We start from the raw sequence: 17,033 nt of genomic DNA, 5'->3' as shown, positions 1-17,033 counted from the left end.
TTTTTTTCTCTTTCAAATAAGGTAATATTCTCCTCCTTAAATAGTCCAAGGTTAACAGTATTCCTTGTAGTCTCATAATATTTTACTGATTGGTTATACACCAGTCAATTTTTTCTGCACAAAAACCTTCAATTAACCCCCCAGTGATTGGGAGGTAGAATTTCCAGATTAGTGTTGGAGAATTCCACCTCCTATCACCAGGGGTTTAATTGAAAACTTTTCTGAGAAAAATTAATTGGTGTAAAAACATCGCTAAAATAACCTAAAATGCAGGGGCCATTGTTAATTTCAGTCTATTTAAAAGAAAGAAAAAAAAAAGATTAAAAAGGAACATTGAACAAGAAATAAACAAAATTATTACAGCAACACAAAGATTAAAAGGAAACTTGTGAAATGTCCCTGCAAAGTCACAAAATGTGGAAAAACTTTACTTTAAATTACAATATGCAAAAAAACAAGCAAGAGAAATTAACTTCTTTTAGAAACTCTTTCACAATCAGGTGATTTACTTCAGATTCAGAAACATAAATCAAATTTTAATAATCTCTTTCCCAGTATGAAGTCTCAATACAATCTGATATGCAGATTTTTTTTTAAGTAGATGCTTTCTTTGCATAACAAGAAGCTGCAGTAAGTTAAATGGAAATCTTATAATGCAGCTGGATAATGAAAGAAAAGGTGCAATTTGAATCTACTGTTGCAAAAACATATATCTTTGCTAACAGTGAGAAACATCCAGTGTGAATGGATATATCTGTATGTAATAAATCTGTCTGAACATCGTATTTTAATATTGCTCAGGTTTTTCACATCAAGCATAACAGACTTTGACCTGCAAATGAAGAAAAAATTAAGATATGCATCAGGAAAGAGATTTATTTCTAGTGTTGACAAATTATTCATTAAAGTTTTATGTAACAGGCCCAGAGAGGGTATTAAATAAGATTATGATGGCAGTTATTTTAAGTATATTCATCTTGACTAAGGAGAAGTTGCAATAAAGTTTAGGACTGTTTACTTATAAAGCTTGTTTAATTAGGAAAAATGGAAATAAACGTTCTCCATTTGGCACCTTTTAAAGATTATATCTTCATTACTTCTCTCTCCCAATATTGTGAAAGAACATCAGTAAAAAGTAAATCTATTACAAGCAATTTGACATATCATTTGCTTAATGGTTTCTAAATATACTAAAAGACTAAAAATTTTCTTCTGAAATTACCAGCACTTTATTTCCTGTGAGAATCATATGTTTTGAGCATATGTACCATTGTATTTTGAGTGATCATTAATAAACAAACAAGGTAATTTCTGTAAAAAAGAACTGTGTATTCCTATTATAAAGCACAGCAGTTTGTGTTGTACTGTTCTATAAGTTATACATTTCTGCTGTCAGGTGAAAATAGCCAATGGCTATTTGATTACTTTTGAAACATTTGAATTGATTTTTATTATCTAATTATGTACTTCTATAAGGAAAATGTATGACTGCTCTTCTTGGAAGAACTGAACAAGTCTTCTCTCGCTTTTGTTGGAACATGTAACAGACAAGTAGAAGAGAAAGAAAGAACCAACAAAAGAAAAACTACAGTGAGCTTTGGGGAAAGAAAGCATGATAGTAACTTTAAAGTTTCCTCAACTCAGATAGAACCTTGAAAGGGGGAATAAAAGCATCTTTAATAATCACTGAATACTTCACACACACAGAAAAGTACTATTTGCAAACATTTCGCGGATTGGAAGGGACTGCAAAGAGATCATCAGGTCCAACCCCCTGCTAAAGTAACTTCCCTAGAGTAGGAAAGGTCCCACAGGTAGGAGTCCAGATGGACCTTGAATATCTCCAGAGACAGAGACCCTCTGGGCAAACTGTTCCAGTGCTCTGTCACCCTCCCAGTAAATAAGTTCTTTGTCGATGTTTGTATGGAACTTCCATTTTGTGCCCTTAGCCCTTTGTTGTGCCACTGAGTATCACCAAAAAGAGCCGGTCCCAACCACCTGCCCTTTAATATTTACAAACATTGATGAGATCTCCTCTTCTGAAGCATAATTAAAGTAATATATGCATTTGAAATGCTTACTGCGCACTTGAATGTAGAAAACAAATATTTTTGGTTTTGTTTTATCTCTGATTACTGTTTGGTTACTTCTGGCAAAACATGCATCCAGTAGCAGTCCATACAAACTTCAGTAAAGCAGTTCAGTACAGCTTCGAAGCAATTTATTTACATCCAGACTACTAAAGGCAAGAATTTATACAAACTTAAGGAATAACTACTACTAAGTTGCACACTGTACTCCTTGCTTTGACTTCAGCCCTGTGTGAGAAGGACTTCTTTGTTTGTTTATGAGAGAAAAGTTTCCATGACATTTAGAGCAAAACCACAAACAGAATTTCAATCTGAAAGATTCCAGTGGGAAGAAGGGGTCTGTTGTACATACAGATTTCTGTTTTCCCAATTGTACCATGGATTTCATCCTATTACAGAACTAACCAGGATAGGCACTTTAGCAACTACCCGAAGGCATTTTCATACTACCGTGTGGTTTGGAATACACTGTTGTGAGTGGCACCACAACTGGCTGAATGATTTTAAACAAAAAGTAAGATCAAATCAAAGTCTTATAACAGTCTTTTTACTTTTACTTTTTTTCCCCTAAACCTCTGTATTCGCTTTACATGTTTTTAGAGTGAATCAGTGACTGCCATATGTTTCATTGTGAAATATTGCACATGCGAAGTCTAAGTGTCACCATATGCACAAAAAGATGACATCTCCTTTTGTTTTTCTTTGTTCGGTCATGCTGAACAAAGGAGGAAATCAGAAAACAGTCAGGTAAAAATTAGCTTTCATCAACATAATATTATGTACTTTCTTCACAAATTTAGTTGGAGGAGGAAAACAATCTCTGTTAATAAGTATTTTCTTGTTTTTAGGTTTTGTTTGTTTTTTTTTCTTTCCTTCTCTCCCCAAATACTTCACTGCTACTGTTGCCATCCAACCAGACTGGTTGCAATGTGTCACAAAAAACATTGGTTCTCAGGAAAGCAGAGATTTGTGACTGGAGATGCAGTTTAGGAGAACAAAATAGATTTATATTTTTTATGAAAATATTTATTTAAAACCAAGAAAGGATAAGGAGAGACAACCTAATAAGACATTCTAAAATTTTTTGTCCCTTATATTGTTGTCTGAGACATTAGTTTCATTTCAGCAGCCCAAGGAAACTAATACACTTTAGGTAGATGCGGATTCCTTTATAATCCTTCTTAATCATTCCAGCAGCTCTGTTTTAAAATTGCACAGAATCTGTGGATTTTACAAAGAGACGCTCTCACTCAAAAGTCCTGAAATTGTAATTCCATAAGAATTATATGTAGAAACTCTAATGTACTTTCTCATTAAAGCCAACTAATATTCATGAGCTAAGCACCTTAAGGTAGTAAAGAAAACTCTACACTGACCAAAATAAGGTATCTCAAGTCTCATTGTGCAGCCATTCAAATACATAAGCAGATATATGGATAAAATAGCACAATGAAGTTATTTTCTTCAGCTTTATTATGATTAAGTTAAACAGAGGTGTCCAATAGAAGGGGAAAACTCATATCTAAGATCCAAATAAATAGATTTAAGAAATTCTATGTCAGTAGAAAATACAGCCTGGAAGGTCACATGCAAGTCATAAATGTAAAATCACTGAAGTCTTCAAATGATTTTTCTTTTCATCAAACTGCTACAGTTGTGCCAAAGATGATACAGTCATTCAATATATTCACTTTCAGATGATGTCTGTCACACAGCCTAATAGTCATTATCAGAAATGCTATCCATTTATTGTAGATGCATTCCTATTTCTGCTTTTTATTCCATTATTTCTTGCATGCTAAACTACTCTTTCGTTCTTCCTTTCCTTATTTGCATATATAATCCTTCTCATATTTTTTGTACTAAATCAATTCCTATAATCCCTTACTGTGTAATAGCATTTGTCATCAATAGAAATGAAATCCTCAACACGTTGAGGGAAAGAAAATTTACAGGTACAGGTTTCTAGCAGCAAGTTGTAATAAAAGCAGTGGGGAATCCTATTTGCATAAAAATATCCAAATTTGATGCAAACTGAAGCAACTATGATGGGTAGAAAAAATTCCACTATCTTCCTACCACGGGCACAAAGTAAGTAATAATCTACACAGAAATATTTTTCATAAGCTTTTGTCTGAGATGTTTAATAAAGGTAATAATAATAAAGGTAAAAAAAATAATAATTAGTGAAGAAGGTTCCAAGTCCCCTGCTATCAGCTATATAATAGTAAAATTAAGGTAAAAAAATTGATTTCTGATCATAGAAAATTTCAACGATTGGAATGTACTTCATTGTGAAAGAAAAAAACAGAGTTCTTTCAATCTTTACTATAATCAAGAAATTATTAAAAATAAAATTATTAAAAATAAAGACTCTCAGGTCAATTGTGGCTCCTGCTATTTTTGTAGCTCCATGATGGATAGGAGGGGGAATCTGACGTAGGATAGGTGTACATAAATGTAGAGAATGGTCTGAAATCACTGAACTCATCAACACAGACTTCACCAGACTCAAAAATGATGATCTATAAAATTCCCATTTCTCAGCTCCGTGTCAGTAAAGCCTACAATTTTCCAGCCGTACTCGCGGTGATTCCTGGTTCAGTGTCTATGAGAAAGCAAATCAGGTTTCCCCACTGACTGCCTCAGTAGAAAAGCGAGTGGTTTCATCAAGCTGAATTTCACTCGCAGTTTTTCAAAAGCAATATGTTCCTAATAAGCATTTTGGACTTGCTGAATCAGCTTCTTCTGGAAAGAAAAAACTCCTAAGCAACTTTAATCTGTGCCCAATAGATATTTCACCTTGAAGATTTGTCAAGTTAATAGAGCCTACCCACTTAGAGAAAGAGGGAGGAGGCCTTTCTAATTGGTGTCTAACAACTTACACTTAAGGGTCATTAAGAGGCAATAGTAGAGATAACAGTCTTAATGGCTCCAGCCTACTCTCGTGGGGAGCATGCAAGGTAGCACATGAACAAAAGGGAACAAAAGGGAGCAGTCAGGGAAGACTGAACGATCTAAAGGCACAGCAGGGTTTGGCCTGGCTGAGGAAACGCACATTGATTTAGCTCTGCCCCAGTTACTTGAGAGGACAATTTATCTCAATTGACTTGGTCGCGAAACATAGATTAACTGTAAATGATTACAAGATGGATGCATGCATGGATGGATAAATGGAGAGGTAGAACATGAAAAGTATGCATCCTTGTTTTAAAAGTGCTGTTTACCAAGTGCTAAATAGAATTGTTTTGTTTCAGGGGAGATGCTGATCAAGCCTACCAGCTGTTTGTGAATGGACAGAGACATAGCTACACTGAATCTCATCGAGTCTGGCCACGAAGTGAAAAGCGTGTTAAAAAAAAGAGTATGATCCTGTCTAGGGATTGCAGTTTGCACACAGGGGCAAGAAAATCAAAAGGTGGTTCCCAAGCACACCCAGACCCTACCTGCATGCTGGATCCTGAGCTATCTCAAGGCTGTAATATCAAGTGAAAAGGCTCTGTAAAAGCAGCTCAGCTCCATCATCGTGCCCTGCTGGATAACAGTCATGCTCAGAGAAACCTGAGTGGCACAGAAGTTCGGCTAACCCTGTCCTGAAACAGATCTTTTCTCATAACCGCTTGCCGTAAATCCTCAAGAGAGTTATAAAAAAGGATAAGGCTGAAAGGTCAGACAATTAACTTTCCTATTTGTGAAGAAATAGCTTACCTAAGCTTATTAATATAAAAGTACGGAAATGATATCGTCAATTGCTATAAATCAGTATAACTGTTGATTTTGGTGGGGCTGTGCTGTGTTATGCCAGCTGAGACATTAACTCTAATATTAATAAAATAAATAAAAAGCCTTACCAATCTTGCTACATTTAGTGAAATGCATACTGAAATGTCAGATGTATGTTTTCCTAAGCAAATTTAATTCAACTTCCAATTTCTATACATCTTTCTATTATCTTAAGTGTTATTGATCTTCCATGTGAAGCCTGCTTATTTCAGTTCATCTGATAGACGTTGGACAGCTTTCAAATATTTTTTGAGCTCAGAAAGGTTTCACTAATCTGATTTTCTGTCTGATACAGACCTCAGACTTTCCTTCAATAACCCCTATGCTGAGTCTAAAGCCTTGTATTTGCTAAAGCCTGCCCTCTACAAAGACATCCTGCAGAAGACTTTGGACTTCAGAAGCTGTGGGATCTATTTCTCCTGCTCCTTTCTTCTGGTGTTTGACCCACTCTGGTAAATATTTGTAAGATTGTTTATTTTATTTTATTTTATTTTATTTTATTTTATTTTACTTATTTTATTTATTTTATTTTATTTTTTCCCTTTCCTTTGAATTTCTATGGCTTCTCCTCCTTTTTCTTTTTATTTTTTTCTTTTTTCTTTCTTTTTTTTTGGGGTAGGGGGGGTGGGAGGGAGCAAGCGGGTGAGAGGTGGGGAATGCTTTTCCCCACATATTTAACATATAGCACTGTTTATATAGACTTAAGCAGATGATAGTATGTTAAGAAATGTTAATATATTAACCATACTCCTAATAAACCCACATACTACTTCAGCCATTTTTCTGCAGCTCTGATAAGAAGAGCTCTTCTTGATGACCAAGGGTAATATTTAGTTTGAATTATATATTTTAAAACTATGTGGCTTTTCAGAGTTTAATCACATTCACAGGAGCACTCTTATGATATATCCCATAATCAAAATTTCTTTCAAAAATATACCTTGACATCAGAACATAGAAGTCTAAATTAGAATGTTATAGTAAATCGAAACATAAACTTAAAGAGAACTATTTTACTTTCACCTTCATAACAGAAAAATCAAATCAGTTCCCAGAGCAACTCAGAAGCCAAAGTCCTTTGTAGAATTCAGCTTCATATGTTTCAAGACTAGGGCTTCACTTTTCACAGCATGCTTTCGATTTCCATCACATAAATCTTAGAAATTGAAAGTGGGTAATATTCACAAGCAGTTCCTTATGACATTTCCAGCGCACAGTCTTCATTCTCTTCTTCATTTTAAATAAAAATTAACTGTACTTGGAGCTGTGCAATGATGTTGATACATTATGCATATAAAAACAGGCTAATCTTTCAAGCACATACATCTATTTGGGATAGCAGTAGCTATCTGCAAAAAGACAGGATGGTGACATCAACACAAAACTGGCTCTTTTTTTCTTGCTGTTATGTGCCAGTGAAAGTAGCTGAGTGGATAATTATGTTAGAGGATGGCTTTCCATATATACACGCTTTTTAGTTTTTATTTTGTAGAAGATACAGAATGTTTATCTTTTATTTCACTTTTTTTTTCTGTTTAAAACAAGAAGAGTCCCAAAATCTTCAAGAACTTAGCCAAAAATGTGTGAAAATGTTTAAGGAAAAGCATCTGACATTTGAGGGAAAAATTGTTATTGTTATCAATGTCAACATTAGGAAGCTCAAGCATTTTAAAGTCCTTGTGGATGACATTATAAATAGATGAGGAAACAACAGTCTTTGTTTTTTGTTCGAAACTCAAATCCATACATTCTGCTTCCTGGAATGTTGACATTGTTTGCTTACTTACTATTTATTTATTTTTACTTACTACAGGCTTTTCTTCCTGCTTCTTTCTCTACGTATTCATATTTTTTCTTACTTTTGTTTTGACTAGAAACTTTCATGGTGATTTTTCATGTACACAGGCACGTACAAATAGTTCCTGATTTGAAGAATTATTATTTTGCAAAAAGAGTACTGGCAACAATTCTTTAACTAATTTTATATTTGAAATACATTACAAGTCCATAGGTGTCATGTGTCTATGATCCTGAAAAATTTCCATCTGTATAGATTTCTTCCCAGGACTGGAAACTAAAGTTACATTAAAATCTAGAAGAGGACTTTGTCTTATTCATAGAATAAACATACCCTTATCAGCAATGTGCAGGCTTTCTCAAAGTAGGAGAGTTGCCCAAAGGGATAGATAGATTCTACTTAATGTAGAAGATCTTCACTTCTTGAAGATGCTATATTTTCCCCAGTGATTATAAAAAGGGCATTAAAAACTAGCTTGGATGGAGACACGTGTTCTGTAGATATAAGGTCAGTGAAATGAATCCTATCCCAGAAGTCAAAGTCTCTTGATATTTGACCATACAAATTCAAGTGGTTATTGCTGCAGAATTCAGAATTCCAGAATATTTCTTAAAATAATTTAAAACTACATGAAAAATAATAAAAATATACATGTTCACTCTTATATATGTAGACATGTATTTGATAATAAAATATTCTTCACATTCCCATTTACATGAGGTCTGACTTCATGTGTAGAATGACTTTGACATAATCTTATTTATGCTCCTGTTACAATTAGCAGTGATTTTTAATGCTGCAAATAAAAATTCAAGGCTAATAATACAAGTATGTTAAATGAAATGTCAAATGCCTTCCAAAAAGCTCTTAAAATAATAAATATGTATGAGATAAATCAATCTGGCTGTCAAGTACCTAGAAGAGGTACAAAAGATTTATTTTTCAGCTGAATTCTCTTGCCACCTGAAGACGAGCAGAATTTGTGTATTAGATCATGGCTCTGAAGTGCAGAACCCAGAAAAGAAGTCCATTCCTCAAAAGATAATGGGGATGTCTCGAAGTTCCATATCATGCAAGAAGCACTTGTAGTTCTAAAACACATGCAGCTGATCCTCTTATGTCTTGTGGGCAACAACTGGTTGAGAAGCACCAATAAATATCCAGATTGCCTGTTACAGATGCCTAACATAGGTTCTGTGTTACTTTGGCAGCAGATAATACTTCTTGCTAGATGAAATATACAAGATGTTGCCAGTGAAGAAAGTGAGCCACTGCTGGAGACTCATCATGAAAATGCTTATGCAGAGCTTTTTCAAGTAGAAGCATGAGTGAACTCTAGGCCAGGAAAGTCTCAGAAAAAAATGGGGATAATGGTATTTAAAAACTTTTGTTTGAATTGAAATTCTGATTTATAAAGTGTTCTATGATCTTTTGTTAATTGCACCATTCAAGGTGTTACGTAGCTCATTAGTTTAATGAAAAATCTCACTCATGTAAGAGAGGTGTTATTCTCTCAAAACCTGGGAATTTATCTGAGAAACAAACCACTGCATAATGAGAGTATATCTTTGGGAATGGGTTTTCATAACTTTAAGGAATTTTCATTTGTTTCTGCTACTAGGTAATCCAAGCACAGGTAGTGTCCTTGAAGTCTACAATCATATATTCAAAGATTAAAATGCTGATGATCATATTTCCAGATTCAGCAAAACTGAATGTTTGGCTAATTCATATGAATGCACTATGACCTTATCTTGAAAGTAACACCAAAGCAAGTTTACTGGGATTTGTCCTGTTAATTAGTGATTTTTACCGTGAAGCATTACTCAAATGATGACAGGACAAATTGGAGCAACATGTTGCAGTCAGTTTACTTCAATAACAATAGGAGGAGGCAACTGGGAAAGTCAAATATTTCAAAGGAATCAGATTGCTATCCTCTAAGAGGACAAAAAGGCCAGCTATCCAGCCTAAGTGCCTCTACACCAAAGCACACAGTTTAGGAAACAAACAGGAGGAGTTGGAAGCCACCATGCTACTAGAAAACTGTGATGCATTTGCATCACTGAAACTGGATGATTCCCATGACTGGAATGTGGATATCAATGGCTACAAGTTGTTCAGAAGGGACAGGCAAAGAGGAAGAGGAGGAGGCATTGCCCTCTACAGGAATAGAGCACGAAGAGCTGTCCCTAAAGGATGATCATGAAGGATGATCATGAACGAGTCAAAAATTAATGGGTGATATTTAGAGTCCTAGAAAACAAAGGGAGCTTTGTGGTTGGTGTCTACTACAAGCCACCCAATTAAATGAAGCCTGTTGATAAAGCCTTCTTCCCTCTGTTAAAGGAGGGATCTTGGTAGTAGGCACTTGTCCAGCTGAGGCATTTCAACCACCCTAACATCTGCTGGAAAAGTAGCACAACAAACTGTAGGCAATCCAGGAAATGTATTTGTGATAAATTCTTGACCAAGTAATAGCTCCCTCAAAAATGCAGTTGTCTGAATCAACTAAATATACTGATACTACCTTAAAATATTTTTTTGAGAGCTGAGATGTTGAGCAAAAACTAAAAAAAAAAATACATACACAAAGCAAACAAAAAACAAAAGCAAAAAAACTCACACAAATAATATAGGTATTGACTGATGGTGATGGGTTGCAAGGTGCTTAGTCAGAAAGAAATAAAATAAATTTGTATATATTCTTTACCCATGATTTATGAGTCACAAAAGATAATTTTTTTAATCTACTTGCATCATTTCATCTGCATCAGATGAACACTTATGCCTTAGTTATACCACATCTAGTCTAAGTCACCTCGTGCATCTGATTAAATGGGTATATTTTGTAGCCCTATTAGACTAGAGTGTGCACCTGGAAATGAAACATAGAGGTGAATGAATCCAAATGTCTGCTTCAATGAGCAGATTCACCAGATTTGATCCAAACTGGCCAGATGGGAAATAAGCCTCCTTCAAAATGTATAAAGTTGTGTTAACTTGACTCTGCAGCAGCAGAACCAAGTACTAGCTTCCAGCATTGGAAGTAATGGGGTGGCTCCATGCTTGTGGGCTGGAGCTGATTTGCAAGACTTTGAGAAGAAGGGAGAGGACAGGAAACCATCTGTGCCAGATCCACACTAATGTGTTTTTTTGTTGTTCTTGTTCTTAAGAAACAACATTTGTACTTATTATATCTCCTATATGAGCAAGTTCTCCTGGCTCTCACAGTGCAGAAGAAATGTGGAAAAGTACAAGTTTGTCCCACTAAATGCAAGAGTAGACTGTTCTTTTAGTGTATATGTAAAACCTAGAGTAAAAGTCCAAACTGAGTGAAGACAAAACAAAAAATGCATGTCATCAGGGCCTCCAACAGGGATATCTTTGCCCAGGGTTATATCTTGAAGGTTCATTTGCATCCTAAGTTGTTCTGGATTTAGTTCTGTACCTCTTTTCAATTTACAATATTTATGCACAAATCTTATTTAAATTAGGACTTTTCTCCTATGTAAATTATTCTCAACACGGGTAAGAGATACAGGATTAACTCACAGAGTTTCCAGAGCATTTGAGATATTGGATTCTGTACAGGAATAACTGGATGAAATTTTGCATTAAACAGGAGGTCAGACTAGATGATCTTATGGTCCCTTCTGGCCATAAAAGTGATGAATCTATGAGAAAAGCACTCTGAGATCATATGATGAAAAGTGCAATTAAATTGGCAAGTGTTATCTTGATGTTCCCATTACAAATCCCCTGAGCAATTTATCCCCATGTCTTCTTCTTGCCACCTCCTCTATCATTAGATTCCAGGAGAACATACGCTCTGTTAAAGTCAGCATTGCTAAAACCATTTTGATAGCTGGCTCCACACAGTCTCCTGCCAAATCTAGTGTTTCAAGACTGTGGGAGTGCTCAATTCTTAAGAGAGGACACATCTCTCTGAGGCATTTTGCACTCTCTTCTTCCTTCAGATTGTTCAGCTAAAGGCTTTTTCAAGACTTTATCAGTTATTAATATTTGTGATGACTCATGATTTATTCATAACCATTTATACATTTGCCATATGCTGTCTGCACATGCAAACTGTTTTTCTGAAGCACGCAAATGTGGCACAGTGCTTCTTACAATTCATATCCAGTAAATAGATGATAGAGAAAGATTAATGAAATGAGAAATACAACAAAACATCCTGCAACAACTTCAGTTTTTAACATTTGAAATAAATGTCGCAGAGTAATTGTCTTTAGCAGTATCAAAACTAAAACAAGTAGGAGGGAGAATAGCATGAAAGGCTGAGTTTAACACTATAAGAAGCAACTGCTTCTGCTTTTAGACTGTCCTAACAACAGTCAGAGAGGGAACAAACAAACCAACTCGTTAGGGAAGATATTACTCAGGACAGATAAAAATGGTATAATCTGCAGGATTGCCTTGATCACTCTCTACGAGCTTTTGTATTAAAACTAAGTTGTTTTTTGTTTTGGATTGCTCTTTTATTGTTTATTTTATTTTTTATTATTGTTATGTTTTTTTTCCCAGTGAAACACTGTAATAGCTTGGGGGGGACTAGAGGAAGAAGGAATGGTCTGACACGCAAACCCCCTTGATAACACCCAGCATCAACACCCCAAAAAGGGAACGTTACCACTTGTTGATGATTAAAAATTCCTTTTTATGATAAAGTCCCCATCCAAATAGTAATTTCTTGCAGGCACACTGTGCCACCTACTGCAGTCTGCTCCTGTTCGTATGAAATCCCTGACTTTTGTGAGAGGGCAATTCTTTAACATGAATAATGTATTCCTGTTTTTGAATGAACATGTTCATTAGCAGAGAGATGGGCTCTGTGGAGTTAATGATCAGTGTGTTCCAGCACCAAGTCTCAAGGCAGAGGAACTGTCTCTGATCTGAGTTGTATCTCTGCTCATCCCACTTTCTGTTGCATTTTAGCTGAAGCTTTCAGAACAGGATGTTTAATTTTTTACTAACTGCCTTGAAAGTGAATGTCTGAATTTTTACTAACTGCCTGCAATTACCTACTATTATTTGTCTGTAGGATGAGTTATAATGCATTCAGGCTGTCATTGTGTTTAAAGAAACATCAATATATTCTTGACCCATATCTATCATGTCCCCCCATGGCAGGATCAAATTTATCCATGTCATTCTGCCTTTTGGTTGCCCAGCTTTCTCTTGAAGATCTTGAGTAACAAATTCTGAGACAGTCTGTTCTTGTGTTTCATTCTTTTCAACATTAGAATTATTTTTTCCTTCTAACTTAAGTCTAACTTAAACTTGTCTTGTTAGTTTTTTCCTCTATTCTTCCCACCACGAAGCCAAATCAGCGGGGCCACAAAAATGATCAAAGGGCTGCAGCACCTCTACTGTGAAGGAAGGGTGAGGGAGCTGGGTTTATTTAGCCTGGAGAAGAAAAGGCTCCTGGGAAACCTCACTGCAGTCTTCCAGTGCTTTAAGAAAGCTTACAAGCAGGAGGACGATCGACTTTTTATATAGTCTTATAGTGACAGGACAAAGGGGAATAGTTTTAAACTAAAAGAGTAGTTTAGATGTTAGGAAGAAATTCCTTATTCAGGAGGTGGTGAGGCACTAGAACAGCTGGCCAGAGAAGCTATAGATGACCCATTTCTGGGGTGTTCAAGGCCAGGTTGAATGCGGCCCTGGGCAGCCTTAGCTGGTGAGTGACAACACCATGACATGGTGTTGGAGTTCAATGATCTTTAGAGTCCCTTCCATTCCAAGCCATTCTATGATCTTATGATTCTATGATTCTATGATTCTATGATAAGTGCTACTTATAGTAATCTTTGAAATTTCTAATAGCATTCATGAAGTATTTCTCAACGATGCTTGAGAATTGTAAGTATGCTAGCTGTGACACCTACCATGTGCAGATGCCTGAAAAGAGTCTATATGCACTATTTCCTTAAAGCATTCGTATGAAAATCACTTGCAAGTCTTTGAATTTCCACTATTACATTTTGCTAGAATAAAAACTAGATGATAATTTTTAAAATAGAAAGCTTAGATCTGGATGAGATAGCTCTAGACAGAGGATTTGAAGCCATCTTCATCTCTTCATTGCTTCTAGACAAAATACAACCTTGCTCTCAGAATGGCAACTTACTGTATTTCATACGGTTTTACAGAGAACAAGTCTACCACAAATTTTCACTTTTTAAAGGCAAATTGGTCATATCCAAAGAGTTCCAGACTAGACAAGACAATGATATTGGCAACCTGCCTGTTGCTCACTGCCATCCTTTTAACAAATTGAAGCATATGGCAACTGTGACCAAACTAGGAGAACTGGTACCACTCTCCAGACAACCCAACACTGAATGTGAAATTGTGCTGTCCTTGTTTTCATAAGTATATGTTCAGACTACAATGGAAACTGTGCAAATAACCCTTCTCCTCATGAAATTTGTACTAAATTGAATGTTTTTATTATGTGTCTTCCTAAATCTGTATTCTAATCTATATTTATTAATGCTACCAATAGAAGATCACTCCTGCTGATAAAGCAATCTGCACACAATGCAATCATTAAACAAAAAAGGTTAATTAAGGAAATTAAGGAAAATATTCAAAAATTGAATAAATTTAATTATAGTTGTATAGAAGTGCAATGTTATTATTCTTTACATGTTTTCACTCAAATGTCTGTGAAATCGTGTTTCAGTTGATCCAGACATTAATATATATTCAGCAATTTTCTTTCAAGGAGTAAAAGGTATTAAAAATTCTATCTCCATTTTTGTTATCTATGTTTAAGGAAAAAAAAAGAAAAACACATCAACAACAAAATTATAAGTTCTTTCTAAATGCATCCAAATACCGAGAGTAATCTGTTAGGGGGAAAAATTAAAAAGAGTAATTGAAATGACTGATTTTCAACTCATCAGAAATAGATCATGTGCATGTGGGTGGGAAAATGTTATTTCATTATTCATTTTCAGTACATATATAATGATTATTTCACAAATCTAAACTGATTTTCATTTATCATGTATACAATAGTATATTTCCACATGTTGGGTTGCATATACAGGATAGAAACAGTTCATTTAGAATATTTGTTTTGTAATATCATTTTATACTTTGGGAATTATATGTTCTGATCTATTTTAACAATGCTAATGCAGCAGCTAGAAAAATAGACAAGATATTTGGGCACTAATTGGGCCTTTCGTTAACTTATGACTTGATCATTTTTAAAAACATGTCTGCAATGACTTTTTAGGCATTATTGTCTGTTCCTGTTCATGTTAATCAGTACTCTGTAGCACAGTAGGTCTTACATTTAATGGAGCAGTACAGAGCTCTTGCCATCATTCAGGCAATTGATTCCATAGAAGGGGTACAATATAAATCAAGCGCAAAGCAAAACTGCTGTTCTACAAGCTTGGAGTAAGAGCACCCTTTTTCTGATCCAAGACACTCAGAGGCTCTCCTGCTGTGCTTCTGTTGATTGTACTTCCTTTATCTTCCGTTCAGACTTGTTTTTCTCACTTTTTTTAGTGCTGGTTTAACACCTACCCTCCCCAGCCAAAATTCACTTTTATTCTGTACCTTCAAAATTATGAGAAGGTAAGGAATGGGGATTTTTGCACCTGATTACTTGTAGTTATTTGTCTCCCATCACTACATAATAACAATCTAATTATTGGAAAAATAACTTAGTTTATTTGATCTGACCTAAACTGCCAAACATTCTCTATTCCTATTTTCTTGACATATATGTGAAATTTGCACACAATTTATTCAATGAAAAATGGCTAGTAATCCAGAAATAGCATTAAGAAGACAATCTCATTCAGCAGGGGATGGAATCATAGAATCACAGACTCATAGAATCATAGAATGGCCTGGATTGAAAAGGACCATAATGATCATCTAGTTTCAATCCCCTTGCCATGGGCAGGATCACCAACCACTAGACCAGGCTGCCCAGAGCCACATCCAGCCTGGCCTTGAATGCCTCCAGGGATGGGGCATCCACAGCCTCCTTGGGCAACCTGTTCCAATGCACGACCACATTCTGGGTGAAAAGCTTCCTCCTAATATCTAACCTAAATCTCCCCTGTCTTAGTTTAAAACTATTCCCCCTTGTCCTATCACTATCAACCCATGTAAACAGCCTATAGCTGGAGTGATGTTCCAAAATAGCGTATTTATTCTCAATATACTTTATCAGTGATCTTTAAGCAAAATATAAAATAATAGCTGATAAAGATAACACAAAGAATGAAAGATGAGTAAGTTATATGTCAGTGGTATAAAGTTATGCTGCTCAGCAACGCCCATTAAGTTTAAGGGAGTCAAATGTAGCATCATAAGCATTTTATGGAGAGAAATAATATTTACATTTGCTTAGAGCACTAGTGGGAAAAACAGTGCTTATTTCCATTGTTCATGTTTCACTGAAAATACTGGAAAGTTTTGAAGATTCTGAAGAAAACTGCAGGAATAATATATGGTCTAAAAAATTTCTATTGGTAAAGAGCTTAAAAAGCTCCACCAAGAGAGTATATCCCAGAGAAGATTACAAGGTGGCATAATCACAATCAGTAATAACCACATGAGGACAAAGCGAAAAAAGTAATAACAGGGGGCAATGGTTACTTAAGGACATTTAATACCAAATACAGAAAAAAAGTAGTAACATCTGCAGGAATTATTGCTTCTACTTGCAGTTCTTTTATTTCCTTCTTTCCTTCCTTCTTTTTTTCCTTCTTTCTTTCTTACCTTCCCTCCTTCATTCATTACTTCCTTCCTTCATTCTTTCCTTCCTTTTTTTTCTTCTCAACTTACAAAAACTTTCAGCCAATTCGTGGAAAAAGATAAAGCCATACATGTTTGCATCAGAACTCAGATGCATGCTTTAACAATGAAATGAATATCTAAACAATTTACTGAGGGAAATACTGAATTTTCTGCCATTGAGGGAGTAAGATTCAAGTTATCTAAATTTAGAGTATTATAAGCATTAATATCTATATCTGAGCTTTTTATTATTTATAAGCTCTTTATATTTGTGATTTATAGACTTTGTTTTATACTTGTCTTGTGTATTACATTGTAATAGTGCTTATAGCTTATAACAAGATTGGATATTGTTTTTTGACTCATAGACGTCAGCCTTAAGAAAAATGCATTCCTGCTTCTGTATAATTAAGTTAGGTTATCTAACTTAATTTCTATCTACAACAAACGTCTCTCTTTCAGATTGTTCTATATAAGTTTGCAAACAATTCCATACAGTATACCACACTTTTGCTTTCTCTCTCTCTCTCTCTTTTCTTTTTTAAGCATGAGAAGAACAGAGACAA

Source organism: Meleagris gallopavo, chromosome 2, assembly GCF_000146605.3.
Source record: "Meleagris gallopavo isolate NT-WF06-2002-E0010 breed Aviagen turkey brand Nicholas breeding stock chromosome 2, Turkey_5.1, whole genome shotgun sequence".
Lineage (NCBI taxonomy): Eukaryota > Metazoa > Chordata > Aves > Galliformes > Phasianidae > Meleagris > Meleagris gallopavo.
Note: the sequence above shows the minus strand (reverse complement) of the source record.